The following is a 22,137-nucleotide window of genomic DNA, read 5'->3' as shown; positions in this document are numbered from 1 at the left end:
CCTAACAACTACAAAGAAGATGTCCCCAACCTTGGATCTGAAGTACACTCTGTCCTAAAAAAAATTTAGTGATTTGCCCCCCTACCTGCTACGCAAAGCAATTAGCTAAAAATGGTTTGATATCCTTACTTTAAGACAGTCCATTCCACACAGACATGCAATTAATTGGTGGACTACTTGAAGCAAGTGTGCTGTAAGCAGTCAGCAGAGACTTAAACAAAAGTGCAGGAGAGGGAAAACAGGAGCTGTGTCTCATAGGAAAGACCAACACAATGGATCGAACAATAATGCACATCGAGATATGGCACGTTCAAGCAGAATGGAAACAAAAAACACCTCCCCGTCGGGGAATCGAACCCCGGTCTACAGCGTGACAGGCAGAGATACTGTCCACTTTACTAACGAGGAAAGCCTTCTGCTGGGCCTAAAGATCTTAGGCACCATCTATAATTTAACAAAAAGATGAGTCAGAAATTTACATTTCAGTTTATTTTGCCGCTCACTTGCTGCCAAGGCCAAGCTAACGATGGCTTTGGCTAAATAAAGCTCTGCGATTTCCACCCTGCAAGCTGAGGCCTGCTACCAGTGTGTCAGCTGTAGCCTTTGGTTACTTGTTGAGCAGTGTCTTAACAAATGATTGAAACAATTGGTAGAAGTATTTCAAGTTCTTCATGAATTCGGTGTGTCGTAAAAGGAGAACACACAAAACACTCTAGAACAGAGGCAGAAAAAAATGATCTAGGTTGCACAAGAGAAACCCTTGGCTATCATTTCGTCATGCCTAACAACTACAAAGAAGATGTCCCCAACCTTGGTTCTGAAGGACACTCTGTCCTGAAAAAATTTAGTGATTTGCTCCCCTACCTGCTACGCAAAGCAATTAGCTAAAAATGGTTTGATATCCTTACTTTAAGACAGTCCATTCCACGCAGACATGCAATTAATTGGTGGACTACTTGAAGCAAGTGTGCTGTAAGCAGTCAGCAGAGACTTAAACAAAAGTGCAGGAGAGGGAAAACAGGAGCTGTGTCTCATAGGAAAGACCAACACAATGGATCAAACAATAATTCATATCGAGTTATGGCACGTTCAAGCAGAATGGAAACAAAAAACACCTCCCCGTCGGGGAATCGAACAGGCGGAGATACTGTCCACTATACTAACGAGGAAAGCCTTCTGCTGGGCCTAAAGATCTTAGGCACCATCTATAATTTAACAAAAAGATGAGTCAGAAATTTACATTTCAGTTTATTTTGTCGCTCACTTGCTGCCAAGGCCAAGCTAACAATGGCTTTGGCTAAATAAAGCTCTGCGATTTCCACCCTGCAAGCTGAGGCCTGCTACCAGTGTGTCAGCTGTAGCCTTTGGTTACTTGTTGAGCAGTGTCTTAACAAATGATTCAAACAATTGGTAGAAGTATTTCAAGTTCTTCATTAATTCTGTGTGTCGTAAAAGGAGAACACACAAAACACTCTAGAACAGAGGCAGAAAAAAATGATCTAGGTTGCACAAGAGAAGCCCTTGGCTATCATTTCCTTATGCCTAACAACTACAAAGAAGATGTCCCCAACCTTGGTTCTGAAGTACACTCTGTCCTGAAAAAATTTAGTGATTTGCCCCCCTACCTGCTACGCAAAGCAATTAGCTAAAAATGGTTTGATATCCTTACTTTAAGACAGTCCATTCCACACAGACATGCAATTAATTGGTGGACTACTTGAAGCAAGTGTGCTGTAAGCAGTCAGCAGAGACTTAAACAAAAGTGCAGGAGAGGGAAAACAGGAGCTGTGTCTCATAAGAAAGACCAACACAATGGATCGAAAAATAATGCACAATCGAGTTATGGCACGTTCAAGCAGAATGGAAACAAAAAACACCTCCCCGTCGGGGAATCGAACCCCGGTCTTCCGCGTGACAGGCGGAGATACTGTCCACTATACTAACGAGGAAAGCCTTCTGCTGGGCCTAAAGATCTTAGGCACCATCTATAATTTAACAAAAAGATGAGTCAGAAATTTACATTTCAGTTTATTTTGCCGCTCACTTGCTGCCAAGGCCAAGCTAACGATGGCTTTGGCTAAATAAAGCTCTGCGATTTCCACCCTGCAAGCTGAGGCCTGCTACCAGTGTGTCAGCTGTAGCCTTTGGTTACTTGTTGAGCAGTGTCTTAACAAATGATTCAAACAATTGGTAGAAGTATTTCAAGTTCTTCATGAATTCGGTGTGTCGTAAAAGGAGAACACACAAAACACTCTAGAACAGAGGCAGAAAAAAATGATCTAGGCTGCACAAGAAAAACCCTTTGCTATCATTTCCTCATGCCTAACAACTACAAAGAAGATGTCCCCAACCTTGGATCTGAAGTACACTCTGTCCTAAAAAAAATTTAGTGATTTGCCCCCCTACCTGCTACGCAAAGCAATTAGCTAAAAATGGTTTGATATCCTTACTTTAAGACAGTCCATTCCACACAGACATGCAATTAATTGGTGGACTACTTGAAGCAAGTGTGCTGTAAGCAGTCAGCAGAGACTTAAACAAAAGTGCAGGAGAGGGAAAACAGGAGCTGTGTCTCATAGGAAAGACCAACACAATGGATCGAACAATAATGCACATCGAGTTATGGCACGTTCAAGCAGAATGGAAACAAAAAACACCTCCCCGTCGGGGAATCGAACCCCGGTCTACAGCGTGACAGGCAGAGATACTGTCCACTTTACTAACGAGGAAAGCCTTCTGCTGGGCCTAAAGATCTTAGGCACCATCTATAATTTAACAAAAAGATGAGTCAGAAATTTACATTTCAGTTTATTTTGCCGCTCACTTGCTGCCAAGGCCAAGCTAACGATGGCTTTGGCTAAATAAAGCTCTGCGATTTCCACCCTGCAAGCTGAGGCCTGCTACCAGTGTGTCAGCTGTAGCCTTTGGTTACTTGTTGAGCAGTGTCTTAACAAATGATTGAAACAATTGGTAGAAGTATTTCAAGTTCTTCATGAATTCGGTGTGTCGTAAAAGGAGAACACACAAAACACTCTAGAACAGAGGCAGAAAAAAATGATCTAGGTTGCACAAGAGAAACCCTTGGCTATCATTTCGTCATGCCTAACAACTACAAAGAAGATGTCCCCAACCTTGGTTCTGAAGTACACTCTGTCCTGAAAAAATTTAGTGATTTGCTCCCCTACCTGCTACGCAAAGCAATTAGCTAAAAATGGTTTGATATCCTTACTTTAAGACAGTCCATTCCACGCAGACATGCAATTAATTGGTGGACTACTTGAAGCAAGTGTGCTGTAAGCAGTCAGCAGAGACTTAAACAAAAGTGCAGGAGAGGGAAAACAGGAGCTGTGTCTCATAGGAAAGACCAACACAATGGATCAAACAATAATTCATATCGAGTTATGGCACGTTCAAGCAGAATGGAAACAAAAAACACCTCCCCGTCGGGGAATCGAACAGGCGGAGATACTGTCCACTATACTAACGAGGAAAGCCTTCTGCTGGGCCTAAAGATCTTAGGCACCATCTATAATTTAACAAAAAGATGAGTCAGAAATTTACATTTCAGTTTATTTTGTCGCTCACTTGCTGCCAAGGCCAAGCTAACGATGGCTTTGGCTAAATAAAGCTCTGCGATTTCCACCCTGCAAGCTGAGGCCTGCTACCAGTGTGTCAGCTGTAGCCTTTGGTTACTTGTTGAGCAGTGTCTTAACAAATGATTCAAACAATTGGTAGAAGTATTTCAAGTTCTTCATTAATTCTGTGTGTCGTAAAAGGAGAACACACAAAACACTCTAGAACAGAGGCAGAAAAAAATGATCTAGGTTGCACAAGAGAAGCCCTTGGCTATCATTTCCTCATGCCTAACAACTACAAAGAAGATGTCCCCAACCTTGGTTCTGAAGTACACTCTGTCCTGAAAAAATTTAGTGATTTGCCCCCCTACCTGCTACGCAAAGCAATTAGCTAAAAATGGTTTGATATCCTTACTTTAAGACAGTCCATTACACACAGACATGCAATTAATTGGTGGACTACTTGAAGCAAGTGTGCTGTAAGCAGTCAGCAGAGACTTAAACAAAAGTGCAGGAGAGGGAAAACAGGAGCTGTGTCTCATAGGAAAGACCAACACAATGGATCGAACAATAATGCACATCGAGTTATGGCACGTTCAAGCAGAATGGAAACAAAAAACACCTCCCAGTCGGGGAATCGAACCCCGGTCTTCCGCGTGACAGGCGGAGATACTGTCCACTATACTAACGAGGAAAGCCTTCTGCTGGGCCTAAAGATCTTAGGCACCATCTATAATTTAACAAAAAGATGAGTCAGAAATTTACATTTCAGATTATTTTGCCGCTCACTTGCTGCCAAGGCCAAGCTAACGATGGCTTTGGCTAAATAATGCTCTGCGATTTCCACCCTGCAAGCTGAGGCCTGCTACCAGTGTGTCAGCTGTAGCCTTTGGTTACTTGTTGAGCAGTGTCTTAACAAATGATTCAAACAATTGGTAAAAGTATTTCAAGTTCTTCATGAATTCTGTGTGTCGTAAAAGGAGAACACACAAAACACTCTAGAACAGAGGCAGAAAAAAATGATCTAGGTTGCACAAGAGAAACCCTTGGCTATCATTTCCTCATGCCTAACAACTACAAAGAAGATGTCCCCAACCTTGGTTCTGAAGTACACTCTGTCCTGAAAAAATTTAGTGATTTGCCCCCCTACCTGCTACGCAAAGCAATTAGCTAAAAATGGTTTGATATCCCTACTTTAAGACAGTCCATTCCACACAGACATGCAATTAATTGGTGAACTACTTGAAGCAAGTGTGCTGTAAGCAGTCAGCAGAGACTTAAACAAAAGTGCAGGAGAGGGAAAACAGGAGCTGTGTCTCATAGGAAAGACCAACACAATGGATCGAAAAATAATGCACAATCGAGTTATGGCACGTTCAAGCAGAATGGAAACAAAAAACACCTCCCCGTCGGGGAATCGAACCCCGGTCTTCCGCGTGACAGGCGGAGATACTGTCCACTATACTAACGAGGAAAGCCTTCTGCTGGGCCTAAAGATCTTAGGCACCATCTATAATTTAACAAAAAGATGAGTCAGAAATTTACATTTCAGTTTATTTTGCCGCTCACTTGCTGCCAAGGCCAAGCTAACGATGGCTTTGGCTAAATAAAGCTCTGCGATTTCCACCCTGCAAGCTGAGGCCTGCTACCAGTGTGTCAGCTGTAGCCTTTGGTTACTTGTTGAGCAGTGTCTTAACAAATGATTCAAACAATTGGTAGAAGTATTTCAAGTTCTTCATGAATTCGGTGTGTCGTAAAAGGAGAACACACAAAACACTCTAGAACAGAGGCAGAAAAAAATGATCTAGGCTGCACAAGAAAAACCCTTTGCTATCATTTCCTCATGCCTAACAACTACAAAGAAGATGTCCCCAACCTTGGATCTGAAGTACACTCTGTCCTAAAAAAAATTTAGTGATTTGCCCCCCTACCTGCTACGCAAAGCAATTAGCTAAAAATGGTTTGATATCCTTACTTTAAGACAGTCCATTCCACACAGACATGCAATTAATTGGTGGACTACTTGAAGCAAGTGTGCTGTAAGCAGTCAGCAGAGACTTAAACAAAAGTGCAGGAGAGGGAAAACAGGAGCTGTGTCTCATAGGAAAGACCAACACAATGGATCGAACAATAATGCACATCGAGATATGGCACGTTCAAGCAGAATGGAAACAAAAAACACCTCCCCGTCGGGGAATCGAACCCCGGTCTACAGCGTGACAGGCAGAGATACTGTCCACTTTACTAACGAGGAAAGCCTTCTGCTGGGCCTAAAGATCTTAGGCACCATCTATAATTTAACAAAAAGATGAGTCAGAAATTTACATTTCAGTTTATTTTGCCGCTCACTTGCTGCCAAGGCCAAGCTAACGATGGCTTTGGCTAAATAAAGCTCTGCGATTTCCACCCTGCAAGCTGAGGCCTGCTACCAGTGTGTCAGCTGTAGCCTTTGGTTACTTGTTGAGCAGTGTCTTAACAAATGATTGAAACAATTGGTAGAAGTATTTCAAGTTCTTCATGAATTCGGTGTGTCGTAAAAGGAGAACACACAAAACACTCTAGAACAGAGGCAGAAAAAAATGATCTAGGTTGCACAAGAGAAACCCTTGGCTATCATTTCGTCATGCCTAACAACTACAAAGAAGATGTCCCCAACCTTGGTTCTGAAGGACACTCTGTCCTGAAAAAATTTAGTGATTTGCTCCCCTACCTGCTACGCAAAGCAATTAGCTAAAAATGGTTTGATATCCTTACTTTAAGACAGTCCATTCCACGCAGACATGCAATTAATTGGTGGACTACTTGAAGCAAGTGTGCTGTAAGCAGTCAGCAGAGACTTAAACAAAAGTGCAGGAGAGGGAAAACAGGAGCTGTGTCTCATAGGAAAGACCAACACAATGGATCAAACAATAATTCATATCGAGTTATGGCACGTTCAAGCAGAATGGAAACAAAAAACACCTCCCCGTCGGGGAATCGAACAGGCGGAGATACTGTCCACTATACTAACGAGGAAAGCCTTCTGCTGGGCCTAAAGATCTTAGGCACCATCTATAATTTAACAAAAAGATGAGTCAGAAATTTACATTTCAGTTTATTTTGTCGCTCACTTGCTGCCAAGGCCAAGCTAACAATGGCTTTGGCTAAATAAAGCTCTGCGATTTCCACCCTGCAAGCTGAGGCCTGCTACCAGTGTGTCAGCTGTAGCCTTTGGTTACTTGTTGAGCAGTGTCTTAACAAATGATTCAAACAATTGGTAGAAGTATTTCAAGTTCTTCATTAATTCTGTGTGTCGTAAAAGGAGAACACACAAAACACTCTAGAACAGAGGCAGAAAAAAATGATCTAGGTTGCACAAGAGAAGCCCTTGGCTATCATTTCCTTATGCCTAACAACTACAAAGAAGATGTCCCCAACCTTGGTTCTGAAGTACACTCTGTCCTGAAAAAATTTAGTGATTTGCCCCCCTACCTGCTACGCAAAGCAATTAGCTAAAAATGGTTTGATATCCTTACTTTAAGACAGTCCATTCCACACAGACATGCAATTAATTGGTGGACTACTTGAAGCAAGTGTGCTGTAAGCAGTCAGCAGAGACTTAAACAAAAGTGCAGGAGAGGGAAAACAGGAGCTGTGTCTCATAGGAAAGACCAACACAATGGATCGAACAATAATGCACATCGAGTTATGGCACGTTCAAGCAGAATGGAAACAAAAAACACCTCCCCGTCGGGGAATCGAACCCCGGTCTTCCGCGTGACAGGCGGAGATACTGTCCACTATAATAACGAGGAAAGCCTTCTGCTGGGCCTAAAGATCTTAGGCACCATCTATAATTTAACAAAAAGATGAGTCAGAAATTTACATTTCAGTTTATTTTGTCGCTCACTTGCTGCCAAGGCCAAGCTAACGATGGCTTTGGCTAAATAAAGCTCTGCGATTTCCACCCTGCAAGCTGAGGCCTGCTACCAGTGTGTCAGCTGTAGCCTTTGGTTACTTGTTGAGCAGTGTCTTAACAAATGATTCAAACAATTGGTAGAAGTATTTCAAGTTCTTCATTAATTCTGTGTGTCGTAAAAGGAGAACACACAAAACACTCTAGAACAGAGGCAGAAAAAAATGATCTAGGTTGCACAAGAGAAGCCCTTGGCTATCATTTCCTCATGCCTAACAACTACAAAGAAGATGTCCCCAACCTTGGTTCTGAAGTACACTCTGTCCTGAAAAAATTTAGTGATTTGCCCCCTACCTGCTACGCAAAGCAATTAGCTAAAAATGGTTTGATATCCCTACTTTAAGACAGTCCATTCCACACAGACATGCAATTAATTGGTGAACTACTTGAAGCAAGTGTGCTGTAAGCAGTCAGCAGAGACTTAAACAAAAGTGCAGGAGAGGGAAAACAGGAGCTGTGTCTCATAGGAAAGACCAACACAATGGATCGAAAAATAATGCACAATCGAGTTATGGCACGTTCAAGCAGAATGGAAACAAAAAACACCTCCCCGTCGGGGAATCGAACCCCGGTCTTCCGCGTGACAGGCGGAGATACTGTCCACTATACTAACGAGGAAAGCCTTCTGCTGGGCCTAAAGATCTTAGGCACCATCTATAATTTAACAAAAAGATGAGTCAGAAATTTACATTTCAGTTTATTTTGCCGCTCACTTGCTGCCAAGGCCAAGCTAACGATGGCTTTGGCTAAATAAAGCTCTGCGATTTCCACCCTGCAAGCTGAGGCCTGCTACCAGTGTGTCAGCTGTAGCCTTTGGTTACTTGTTGAGCAGTGTCTTAACAAATGATTCAAACAATTGGTAGAAGTATTTCAAGTTCTTCATGAATTCGGTGTGTCGTAAAAGGAGAACACACAAAACACTCTAGAACAGAGGCAGAAAAAAATGATCTAGGCTGCACAAGAAAAACCCTTTGCTATCATTTCCTCATGCCTAACAACTACAAAGAAGATGTCCCCAACCTTGGATCTGAAGTACACTCTGTCCTAAAAAAAATTTAGTGATTTGCCCCCCTACCTGCTACGCAAAGCAATTAGCTAAAAATGGTTTGATATCCTTACTTTAAGACAGTCCATTCCACACAGACATGCAATTAATTGGTGGACTACTTGAAGCAAGTGTGCTGTAAGCAGTCAGGAGAGACTTAAACAAAAGTGCAGGAGAGGGAAAACAGGAGCTGTGTCTCATAGGAAAGACCAACACAATGGATCGAACAATAATGCACATCGAGTTATGGCACGTTCAAGCAGAATGGAAACAAAAAACACCTCCCCGTCGGGGAATCGAACCCCGGTCTACAGCGTGACAGGCAGAGATACTGTCCACTTTACTAACGAGGAAAGCCTTCTGCTGGGCCTAAAGATCTTAGGCACCATCTATAATTTAACAAAAAGATGAGTCAGAAATTTACATTTCAGTTTATTTTGCCGCTCACTTGCTGCCAAGGCCAAGCTAACGATGGCTTTGGCTAAATAAAGCTCTGCGATTTCCACCCTGCAAGCTGAGGCCTGCTACCAGTGTGTCAGCTGTAGCCTTTGGTTACTTGTTGAGCAGTGTCTTAACAAATGATTGAAACAATTGGTAGAAGTATTTCAAGTTCTTCATGAATTCGGTGTGTCGTAAAAGGAGAACACACAAAACACTCTAGAACAGAGGCAGAAAAAAATGATCTAGGTTGCACAAGAGAAACCCTTGGCTATCATTTCGTCATGCCTAACAACTACAAAGAAGATGTCCCCAACCTTGGTTCTGAAGTACACTCTGTCCTGAAAAAATTTAGTGATTTGCTCCCCTACCTGCTACGCAAAGCAATTAGCTAAAAATGGTTTGATATCCTTACTTTAAGACAGTCCATTCCACGCAGACATGCAATTAATTGGTGGACTACTTGAAGCAAGTGTGCTGTAAGCAGTCAGCAGAGACTTAAACAAAAGTGCAGGAGAGGGAAAACAGGAGCTGTGTCTCATAGGAAAGACCAACACAATGGATCAAACAATAATTCATATCGAGTTATGGCACGTTCAAGCAGAATGGAAACAAAAAACACCTCCCCGTCGGGGAATCGAACAGGCGGAGATACTGTCCACTATACTAACGAGGAAAGCCTTCTGCTGGGCCTAAAGATCTTAGGCACCATCTATAATTTAACAAAAAGATGAGTCAGAAATTTACATTTCAGTTTATTTTGTCGCTCACTTGCTGCCAAGGCCAAGCTAACAATGGCTTTGGCTAAATAAAGCTCTGCGATTTCCACCCTGCAAGCTGAGGCCTGCTACCAGTGTGTCAGCTGTAGCCTTTGGTTACTTGTTGAGCAGTGTCTTAACAAATGATTCAAACAATTGGTAGAAGTATTTCAAGTTCTTCATTAATTCTGTGTGTCGTAAAAGGAGAACACACAAAACACTCTAGAACAGAGGCAGAAAAAAATGATCTAGGTTGCACAAGAGAAGCCCTTGGCTATCATTTCCTCATGCCTAACAACTACAAAGAAGATGTCCCCAACCTTGGTTCTGAAGTACACTCTGTCCTGAAAAAATTTAGTGATTTGCCCCCCTACCTGCTACGCAAAGCAATTAGCTAAAAATGGTTTGATATCCTTACTTTAAGACAGTCCATTACACACAGACATGCAATTAATTGGTGGACTACTTGAAGCAAGTGTGCTGTAAGCAGTCAGCAGAGACTTAAACAAAAGTGCAGGAGAGGGAAAACAGGAGCTGTGTCTCATAGGAAAGACCAACACAATGGATCGAACAATAATGCACATCGAGTTATGGCACGTTCAAGCAGAATGGAAACAAAAAACACCTCCCAGTCGGGGAATCGAACCCCGGTCTTCCGCGTGACAGGCGGAGATACTGTCCACTATACTAACGAGGAAAGCCTTCTGCTGGGCCTAAAGATCTTAGGCACCATCTATAATTTAACAAAAAGATGAGTCAGAAATTTACATTTCAGATTATTTTGCCGCTCACTTGCTGCCAAGGCCAAGCTAACGATGGCTTTGGCTAAATAATGCTCTGCGATTTCCACCCTGCAAGCTGAGGCCTGCTACCAGTGTGTCAGCTGTAGCCTTTGGTTACTTGTTGAGCAGTGTCTTAACAAATGATTCAAACAATTGGTAAAAGTATTTCAAGTTCTTCATGAATTCTGTGTGTCGTAAAAGGAGAACACACAAAACACTCTAGAACAGAGGCAGAAAAAAATGATCTAGGTTGCACAAGAGAAACCCTTGGCTATCATTTCCTCATGCCTAACAACTACAAAGAAGATGTCCCCAACCTTGGTTCTGAAGTACACTCTGTCCTGAAAAAATTTAGTGATTTGCCCCCCTACCTGCTACGCAAAGCAATTAGCTAAAAATGGTTTGATATCCCTACTTTAAGACAGTCCATTCCACACAGACATGCAATTAATTGGTGAACTACTTGAAGCAAGTGTGCTGTAAGCAGTCAGCAGAGACTTAAACAAAAGTGCAGGAGAGGGAAAACAGGAGCTGTGTCTCATAAGAAAGACCAACACAATGGATCGAAAAATAATGCACAATCGAGTTATGGCACGTTCAAGCAGAATGGAAACAAAAAACACCTCCCCGTCGGGGAATCGAACCCCGGTCTTCCGCGTGACAGGCGGAGATACTGTCCACTATACTAACGAGGAAAGCCTTCTGCTGGGCCTAAAGATCTTAGGCACCATCTATAATTTAACAAAAAGATGAGTCAGAAATTTACATTTCAGTTTATTTTGCCGCTCACTTGCTGCCAAGGCCAAGCTAACGATGGCTTTGGCTAAATAAAGCTCTGCGATTTCCACCCTGCAAGCTGAGGCCTGCTACCAGTGTGTCAGCTGTAGCCTTTGGTTACTTGTTGAGCAGTGTCTTAACAAATGATTCAAACAATTGGTAGAAGTATTTCAAGTTCTTCATGAATTCGGTGTGTCGTAAAAGGAGAACACACAAAACACTCTAGAACAGAGGCAGAAAAAAATGATCTAGGCTGCACAAGAAAAACCCTTTGCTATCATTTCCTCATGCCTAACAACTACAAAGAAGATGTCCCCAACCTTGGATCTGAAGTACACTCTGTCCTAAAAAAAATTTAGTGATTTGCCCCCCTACCTGCTACGCAAAGCAATTAGCTAAAAATGGTTTGATATCCTTACTTTAAGACAGTCCATTCCACACAGACATGCAATTAATTGGTGGACTACTTGAAGCAAGTGTGCTGTAAGCAGTCAGCAGAGACTTAAACAAAAGTGCAGGAGAGGGAAAACAGGAGCTGTGTCTCATAGGAAAGACCAACACAATGGATCGAACAATAATGCACATCGAGTTATGGCACGTTCAAGCAGAATGGAAACAAAAAACACCTCCCCGTCGGGGAATCGAACCCCGGTCTACAGCGTGACAGGCAGAGATACTGTCCACTTTACTAACGAGGAAAGCCTTCTGCTGGGCCTAAAGATCTTAGGCACCATCTATAATTTAACAAAAAGATGAGTCAGAAATTTACATTTCAGTTTATTTTGCCGCTCACTTGCTGCCAAGGCCAAGCTAACGATGGCTTTGGCTAAATAAAGCTCTGCGATTTCCACCCTGCAAGCTGAGGCCTGCTACCAGTGTGTCAGCTGTAGCCTTTGGTTACTTGTTGAGCAGTGTCTTAACAAATGATTCAAACAATTGGTAGAAGTATTTCAAGTTCTTCATGAATTCGGTGTGTCGTAAAAGGAGAACACACAAAACACTCTAGAACAGAGGCAGAAAAAAATGATCTAGGCTGCACAAGAAAAACCCTTTGCTATCATTTCCTCATGCCTAACAACTACAAAGAAGATGTCCCCAACCTTGGATCTGAAGTACACTCTGTCCTAAAAAAAATTTAGTGATTTGCCCCCCTACCTGCTACGCAAAGCAATTAGCTAAAAATGGTTTGATATCCTTACTTTAAGACAGTCCATTCCACACAGACATGCAATTAATTGGTGGACTACTTGAAGCAAGTGTGCTGTAAGCAGTCAGCAGAGACTTAAACAAAAGTGCAGGAGAGGGAAAACAGGAGCTGTGTCTCATAGGAAAGACCAACACAATGGATCGAACATTAATGCACATCGAGTTATGGCACGTTCAAGCAGAATGGAAACAAAAAACACCTCCCCGTCGGGGAATCGAACCCCGGTCTACAGCGTGACAGGCAGAGATACTGTCCACTTTACTAACGAGGAAAGCCTTCTGCTGGGCCTAAAGATCTTAGGCACCATCTATAATTTAACAAAAAGATGAGTCAGAAATTTACATTTCAGTTTATTTTGCCGCTCACTTGCTGCCAAGGCCAAGCTAACGATGGCTTTGGCTAAATAAAGCTCTGCGATTTCCACCCTGCAAGCTGAGGCCTGCTACCAGTGTGTCAGCTGTAGCCTTTGGTTACTTGTTGAGCAGTGTCTTAACAAATGATTGAAACAATTGGTAGAAGTATTTCAAGTTCTTCATGAATTCGGTGTGTCGTAAAAGGAGAACACACAAAACACTCTAGAACAGAGGCAGAAAAAAATGATCTAGGTTGCACAAGAGAAACCCTTGGCTATCATTTCGTCATGCCTAACAACTACAAAGAAGATGTCCCCAACCTTGGTTCTGAAGTACACTCTGTCCTGAAAAAATTTAGTGATTTGCTCCCCTACCTGCTACGCAAAGCAATTAGCTAAAAATGGTTTGATATCCTTACTTTAAGACAGTCCATTCCACACAGACATGCAATTAATTGGTGGACTACTTGAAGCAAGTGTGCTGTAAGCAGTCAGCAGAGACTTAAACAAAAGTGCAGGAGAGGGAAAACAGGAGCTGTGTCTCATAGGAAAGACCAACACAATGGATCAAACAATAATTCATATCGAGTTATGGCACGTTCAAGCAGAATGGAAACAAAAAACACCTCCCCGTCGGGGAATCGAACAGGCGGAGATACTGTCCACTATACTAACGAGGAAAGCCTTCTGCTGGGCCTAAAGATCTTAGGCACCATCTATAATTTAACAAAAAGATGAGTCAGAAATTTACATTTCAGTTTATTTTGTCGCTCACTTGCTGCCAAGGCCAAGCTAACAATGGCTTTGGCTAAATAAAGCTCTGCGATTTCCACCCTGCAAGCTGAGGCCTGCTACCAGTGTGTCAGCTGTAGCCTTTGGTTACTTGTTGAGCAGTGTCTTAACAAATGATTCAAACAATTGGTAGAAGTATTTCAAGTTCTTCATTAATTCTGTGTGTCGTAAAAGGAGAACACACAAAACACTCTAGAACAGAGGCAGAAAAAAATGATCTAGGTTGCACAAGAGAAGCCCTTGGCTATCATTTCCTCATGCCTAACAACTACAAAGAAGATGTCCCCAACCTTGGTTCTGAAGTACACTCTGTCCTGAAAAAATTTAGTGATTTGCCCCCCTACCTGCTACGCAAAGCAATTAGCTAAAAATGGTTTGATATCCTTACTTTAAGACAGTCCATTCCACACAGACATGCAATTAATTGGTGGACTACTTGAAGCAAGTGTGCTGTAAGCAGTCAGCAGAGACTTAAACAAAAGTGCAGGAGAGGGAAAACAGGAGCTGTGTCTCATAGGAAAGACCAACACAATGGATCGAACAATAATGCACATCGAGTTATGGCACGTTCAAGCAGAATGGAAACAAAAAACACCTCCCCGTCGGGGAATCGAACCCCGGTCTTCCGCGTGACAGGCGGAGATACTGTCCACTATAATAACGAGGAAAGCCTTCTGCTGGGCCTAAAGATCTTAGGCACCATCTATAATTTAACAAAAAGATGAGTCAGAAATTTACATTTCAGTTTATTTTGTCGCTCACTTGCTGCCAAGGCCAAGCTAACGATGGCTTTGGCTAAATAAAGCTCTGCGATTTCCACCCTGCAAGCTGAGGCCTGCTACCAGTGTGTCAGCTGTAGCCTTTGGTTACTTGTTGAGCAGTGTCTTAACAAATGATTCAAACAATTGGTAGAAGTATTTCAAGTTCTTCATTAATTCTGTGTGTCGTAAAAGGAGAACACACAAAACACTCTAGAACAGAGGCAGAAAAAAATGATCTAGGTTGCACAAGAGAAGCCCTTGGCTATCATTTCCTCATGCCTAACAACTACAAAGAAGATGTCCCCAACCTTGGTTCTGAAGTACACTCTGTCCTGAAAAAATTTAGTGATTTGCCCCCTACCTGCTACGCAAAGCAATTAGCTAAAAATGGTTTGATATCCCTACTTTAAGACAGTCCATTCCACACAGACATGCAATTAATTGGTGAACTACTTGAAGCAAGTGTGCTGTAAGCAGTCAGCAGAGACTTAAACAAAAGTGCAGGAGAGGGAAAACAGGAGCTGTGTCTCATAGGAAAGACCAACACAATGGATCGAAAAATAATGCACAATCGAGTTATGGCACGTTCAAGCAGAATGGAAACAAAAAACACCTCCCCGTCGGGGAATCGAACCCCGGTCTTCCGCGTGACAGGCGGAGATACTGTCCACTATACTAACGAGGAAAGCCTTCTGCTGGGCCTAAAGATCTTAGGCACCATCTATAATTTAACAAAAAGATGAGTCAGAAATTTACATTTCAGTTTATTTTGCCGCTCACTTGCTGCCAAGGCCAAGCTAACGATGGCTTTGGCTAAATAAAGCTCTGCGATTTCCACCCTGCAAGCTGAGGCCTGCTACCAGTGTGTCAGCTGTAGCCTTTGGTTACTTGTTGAGCAGTGTCTTAACAAATGATTCAAACAATTGGTAGAAGTATTTCAAGTTCTTCATGAATTCGGTGTGTCGTAAAAGGAGAACACACAAAACACTCTAGAACAGAGGCAGAAAAAAATGATCTAGGCTGCACAAGAAAAACCCTTTGCTATCATTTCCTCATGCCTAACAACTACAAAGAAGATGTCCCCAACCTTGGATCTGAAGTACACTCTGTCCTAAAAAAAATTTAGTGATTTGCCCCCCTACCTGCTACGCAAAGCAATTAGCTAAAAATGGTTTGATATCCTTACTTTAAGACAGTCCATTCCACACAGACATGCAATTAATTGGTGGACTACTTGAAGCAAGTGTGCTGTAAGCAGTCAGCAGAGACTTAAACAAAAGTGCAGGAGAGGGAAAACAGGAGCTGTGTCTCATAGGAAAGACCAACACAATGGATCGAACAATAATGCACATCGAGTTATGGCACGTTCAAGCAGAATGGAAACAAAAAACACCTCCCCGTCGGGGAATCGAACCCCGGTCTACAGCGTGACAGGCAGAGATACTGTCCACTTTACTAACGAGGAAAGCCTTCTGCTGGGCCTAAAGATCTTAGGCACCATCTATAATTTAACAAAAAGATGAGTCAGAAATTTACATTTCAGTTTATTTTGCCGCTCACTTGCTGCCAAGGCCAAGCTAACGATGGCTTTGGCTAAATAAAGCTCTGCGATTTCCACCCTGCAAGCTGAGGCCTGCTACCAGTGTGTCAGCTGTAGCCTTTGGTTACTTGTTGAGCAGTGTCTTAACAAATGATTGAAACAATTGGTAGAAGTATTTCAAGTTCTTCATGAATTCGGTGTGTCGTAAAAGGAGAACACACAAAACACTCTAGAACAGAGGCAGAAAAAAATTATCTAGGTTGCACAAGAGAAACCCTTGGCTATCATTTCGTCATGCCTAACAACTACAAAGAAGATGTCCCCAACCTTGGTTCTGAAGTACACTCTGTCCTGAAAAAATTTAGTGATTTGCTCCCCTACCTGCTACGCAAAGCAATTAGCTAAAAATGGTTTGATATCCTTACTTTAAGACAGTCCATTCCACGCAGACATGCAATTAATTGGTGGACTACTTGAAGCAAGTGTGCTGTAAGCAGTCAGCAGAGACTTAAACAAAAGTGCAGGAGAGGGAAAACAGGAGCTGTGTCTCATAGGAAAGACCAACACAATGGATCAAACAATAATTCATATCGAGTTATGGCACGTTCAAGCAGAATGGAAACAAAAAACACCTCCCCGTCGGGGAATCGAACAGGCGGAGATACTGTCCACTATACTAACGAGGAAAGCCTTCTGCTGGGCCTAAAGATCTTAGGCACCATCTATAATTTAACAAAAAGATGAGTCAGAAATTTACATTTCAGTTTATTTTGTCGCTCACTTGCTGCCAAGGCCAAGCTAACAATGGCTTTGGCTAAATAAAGCTCTGCGATTTCCACCCTGCAAGCTGAGGCCTGCTACCAGTGTGTCAGCTGTAGCCTTTGGTTACTTGTTGAGCAGTGTCTTAACAAATCATTCAAACAATTGGTAGAAGTATTTCAAGTTCTTCATTAATTCTGTGTGTCGTAAAAGGAGAACACACAAAACACTCTAGAACAGAGGCAGAAAAAAATGATCTAGGTTGCACAAGAGAAGCCCTTGGCTATCATTTCCTCATGCCTAACAACTACAAAGAAGATGTCCCCAACCTTGGTTCTGAAGTACACTCTGTCCTGAAAAAATTTAGTGATTTGCCCCCCTACCTGCTACGCAAAGCAATTAGCTAAAAATGGTTTGATATCCTTACTTTAAGACAGTCCATTACACACAGACATGCAATTAATTGGTGGACTACTTGAAGCAAGTGTGCTGTAAGCAGTCAGCAGAGACTTAAACAAAAGTGCAGGAGAGGGAAAACAGGAGCTGTGTCTCATAGGAAAGACCAACACAATGGATCGAACAATAATGCACATCGAGTTATGGCACGTTCAAGCAGAATGGAAACAAAAAACACCTCCCAGTCGGGGAATCGAACCCCGGTCTTCCGCGTGACAGGCGGAGATACTGTCCACTATACTAACGAGGAAAGCCTTCTGCTGGGCCTAAAGATCTTAGGCACCATCTATAATTTAACAAAAAGATGAGTCAGAAATTTACATTTCAGATTATTTTGCCGCTCACTTGCTGCCAAGGCCAAGCTAACGATGGCTTTGGCTAAATAATGCTCTGCGATTTCCACCCTGCAAGCTGAGGCCTGCTACCAGTGTGTCAGCTGTAGCCTTTGGTTACTTGTTGAGCAGTGTCTTAACAAATGATTCAAACAATTGGTAAAAGTATTTCAAGTTCTTCATGAATTCTGTGTGTCGTAAAAGGAGAACACACAAAACACTCTAGAACAGAGGCAGAAAAAAATTATCTAGGTTGCACAAGAGAAACCCTTGGCTATCATTTCCTCATGCCTAACAACTACAAAGAAGATGTCCCCAACCTTGGTTCTGAAGTACACTCTGTCCTGAAAAAATTTAGTGATTTGCCCCCCTACCTGCTACGCAAAGCAATTAGCTAAAAATGGTTTGATATCCCTACTTTAAGACAGTCCATTCCACACAGACATGCAATTAATTGGTGAACTACTTGAAGCAAGTGTGCTGTAAGCAGTCAGCAGAGACTTAAACAAAAGTGCAGGAGAGGGAAAACAGGAGCTGTGTCTCATAAGAAAGACCAACACAATGGATCGAAAAATAATGCACAATCGAGTTATGGCACGTTCAAGCAGAATGGAAACAAAAAACACCTCCCCGTCGGGGAATCGAACCCCGGTCTTCCGCGTGACAGGCGGAGATACTGTCCACTATACTAACGAGGAAAGCCTTCTGCTGGGCCTAAAGATCTTAGGCACCATCTATAATTTAACAAAAAGATGAGTCAGAAATTTACATTTCAGTTTATTTTGCCGCTCACTTGCTGCCAAGGCCAAGCTAACGATGGCTTTGGCTAAATAAAGCTCTGCGATTTCCACCCTGCAAGCTGAGGCCTGCTACCAGTGTGTCAGCTGTAGCCTTTGGTTACTTGTTGAGCAGTGTCTTAACAAATGATTCAAACAATTGGTAGAAGTATTTCAAGTTCTTCATGAATTCGGTGTGTCGTAAAAGGAGAACACACAAAACACTCTAGAACAGAGGCAGAAAAAAATGATCTAGGCTGCACAAGAAAAACCCTTTGCTATCATTTCCTCATGCCTAACAACTACAAAGAAGATGTCCCCAACCTTGGATCTGAAGTACACTCTGTCCTAAAAAAAATTTAGTGATTTGCCCCCCTACCTGCTACGCAAAGCAATTAGCTAAAAATGGTTTGATATCCTTACTTTAAGACAGTCCATTCCACACAGACATGCAATTAATTGGTGGACTACTTGAAGCAAGTGTGCTGTAAGCAGTCAGCAGAGACTTAAACAAAAGTGCAGGAGAGGGAAAACAGGAGCTGTGTCTCATAGGAAAGACCAACACAATGGATCGAACAATAATGCACATCGAGTTATGGCACGTTCAAGCAGAATGGAAACAAAAAACACCTCCCCGTCGGGGAATCGAACCCCGGTCTACAGCGTGACAGGCAGAGATACTGTCCACTTTACTAACGAGGAAAGCCTTCTGCTGGGCCTAAAGATCTTAGGCACCATCTATAATTTAACAAAAAGATGAGTCAGAAATTTACATTTCAGTTTATTTTGCCGCTCACTTGCTGCCAAGGCCAAGCTAACGATGGCTTTGGCTAAATAAAGCTCTGCGATTTCCACCCTGCAAGCTGAGGCCTGCTACCAGTGTGTCAGCTGTAGCCTTTGGTTACTTGTTGAGCAGTGTCTTAACAAATGATTCAAACAATTGGTAGAAGTATTTCAAGTTCTTCATGAATTCGGTGTGTCGTAAAAGGAGAACACACAAAACACTCTAGAACAGAGGCAGAAAAAAATGATCTAGGCTGCACAAGAAAAACCCTTTGCTATCATTTCCTCATGCCTAACAACTACAAAGAAGATGTCCCCAACCTTGGATCTGAAGTACACTCTGTCCTAAAAAAAATTTAGTGATTTGCCCCCCTACCTGCTACGCAAAGCAATTAGCTAAAAATGGTTTGATATCCTTACTTTAAGACAGTCCATTCCACACAGACATGCAATTAATTGGTGGACTACTTGAAGCAAGTGTGCTGTAAGCAGTCAGCAGAGACTTAAACAAAAGTGCAGGAGAGGGAAAACAGGAGCTGTGTCTCATAGGAAAGACCAACACAATGGATCGAACATTAATGCACATCGAGTTATGGCACGTTCAAGCAGAATGGAAACAAAAAACACCTCCCCGTCGGGGAATCGAACCCCGGTCTACAGCGTGACAGGCAGAGATACTGTCCACTTTACTAACGAGGAAAGCCTTCTGCTGGGCCTAAAGATCTTAGGCACCATCTATAATTTAACAAAAAGATGAGTCAGAAATTTACATTTCAGTTTATTTTGCCGCTCACTTGCTGCCAAGGCCAAGCTAACGATGGCTTTGGCTAAATAAAGCTCTGCGATTTCCACCCTGCAAGCTGAGGCCTGCTACCAGTGTGTCAGCTGTAGCCTTTGGTTACTTGTTGAGCAGTGTCTTAACAAATGATTGAAACAATTGGTAGAAGTATTTCAAGTTCTTCATGAATTCGGTGTGTCGTAAAAGGAGAACACACAAAACACTCTAGAACAGAGGCAGAAAAAAATGATCTAGGTTGCACAAGAGAAACCCTTGGCTATCATTTCGTCATGCCTAACAACTACAAAGAAGATGTCCCCAACCTTGGTTCTGAAGTACACTCTGTCCTGAAAAAATTTAGTGATTTGCTCCCCTACCTGCTACGCAAAGCAATTAGCTAAAAATGGTTTGATATCCTTACTTTAAGACAGTCCATTCCACACAGACATGCAATTAATTGGTGGACTACTTGAAGCAAGTGTGCTGTAAGCAGTCAGCAGAGACTTAAACAAAAGTGCAGGAGAGGGAAAACAGGAGCTGTGTCTCATAGGAAAGACCAACACAATGGATCAAACAATAATTCATATCGAGTTATGGCACGTTCAAGCAGAATGGAAACAAAAAACACCTCCCCGTCGGGGAATCGAACAGGCGGAGATACTGTCCACTATACTAACGAGGAAAGCCTTCTGCTGGGCCTAAAGATCTTAGGCACCATCTATAATTTAACAAAAAGATGAGTCAGAAATTTACATTTCAGTTTATTTTGTCGCTCACTTGCTGCCAAGGCCAAGCTAACAATGGCTTTGGCTAAATAAAGCTCTGTGATTTCCACCCTGCAAGCTGAGGCCTGCTACCAGTGTGTCAGCTGTAGCCTTTGGTTACTTGTTGAGCAGTGTCTTAACAAATGATTCAAACAATTGGTAGAAGTATTTCAAGTTCTTCATTAATTCTGTGTGTCGTAAAAGGAGAACACACAAAACACTCTAGAACAGAGGCAGAAAAAAATGATCTAGGTTGCACAAGAGAAGCCCTTGGCTATCATTTCCTCATGCCTAACAACTACAAAGAAGATGTCCCCAACCTTGGTTCTGAAGTACACTCTGTCCTGAAAAAATTTAGTGATTTGCCCCCCTACCTGCTACGCAAAGCAATTAGCTAAAAATGGTTTGATATCCTTACTTTAAGACAGTCCATTCCACACAGACATGCAATTAATTGGTGGACTACTTGAAGCAAGTGTGCTGTAAGCAGTCAGCAGAGACTTAAACAAAAGTGCAGGAGAGGGAAAACAGGAGCTGTGTCTCATAGGAAAGACCAACACAATGGATCGAACAATAATGCACATCGAGTTATGGCACGTTCAAGCAGAATGGAAACAAAAAACACCTCCCCGTCGGGGAATCGAACCCCGGTCTTCCGCGTGACAGGCGGAGATACTGTCCACTATACTAACGAGGAAAGCCTTCTGCTGGGCCTAAAGATCTTAGGCACCATCTATAATTTAACAAAAAGATGAGTCAGAAATTTACATTTCAGATTATTTTGCCGCTCACTTGCTGCCAAGGCCAAGCTAACGATGGCTTTGGCTAAATAAAGCTCTGCGATTTCCACCCTGCAAGCTGAGGCCTGCTACCAGTGTGTCAGCTGTAGCCTTTGGTTACTTGTTGAGCAGTGTCTTAACAAATGATTCAAACAATTGGTAGAAGTATTTCAAGTTCTTCATTAATTCTGTGTGTCGTAAAAGGAGAACACACAAAACACTCTAGAACAGAGGCAGAAAAAAATGATCTAGGTTGCACAAGAGAAGCCCTTGGCTATCATTTCCTCATGCCTAACAACTACAAAGAAGATGTCCCCAACCTTGGTTCTGAAGTACACTCTGTCCTGAAAAAATTTAGTGATTTGCCCCCCTACCTGCTACGCAAAGCAATTAGCTAAAAATGGTTTGATATCCCTACTTTAAGACAGTCCATTCCACACAGACATGCAATTAATTGGTGAACTACTTGAAGCAAGTGTGCTGTAAGCAGTCAGCAGAGACTTAAACAAAAGTGCAGGAGAGGGAAAACAGGAGCTGTGTCTCATAGGAAAGACCAACACAATGGATCGAAAAATAATGCACAATCGAGTTATGGCACGTTCAAGCAGAATGGAAACAAAAAACACCTCCCCGTCAGGGAATCGAACCCCGGTCTTCCGCGTGACAGGCGGAGATACTGTCCACTATACTAACGAGGAAAGCCTTCTGCTGGGCCTAAAGATCTTAGG

This window comes from Silurus aristotelis, assembly GCF_946808225.1.
Source record: "Silurus aristotelis genome assembly, chromosome: 6".
In the NCBI taxonomy this organism is placed as follows: Eukaryota; Metazoa; Chordata; class Actinopteri; order Siluriformes; family Siluridae; genus Silurus; species Silurus aristotelis.
The sequence above is the reverse complement of the archived record's forward strand: the minus strand, read 5'-3'. Positions refer to the sequence as shown.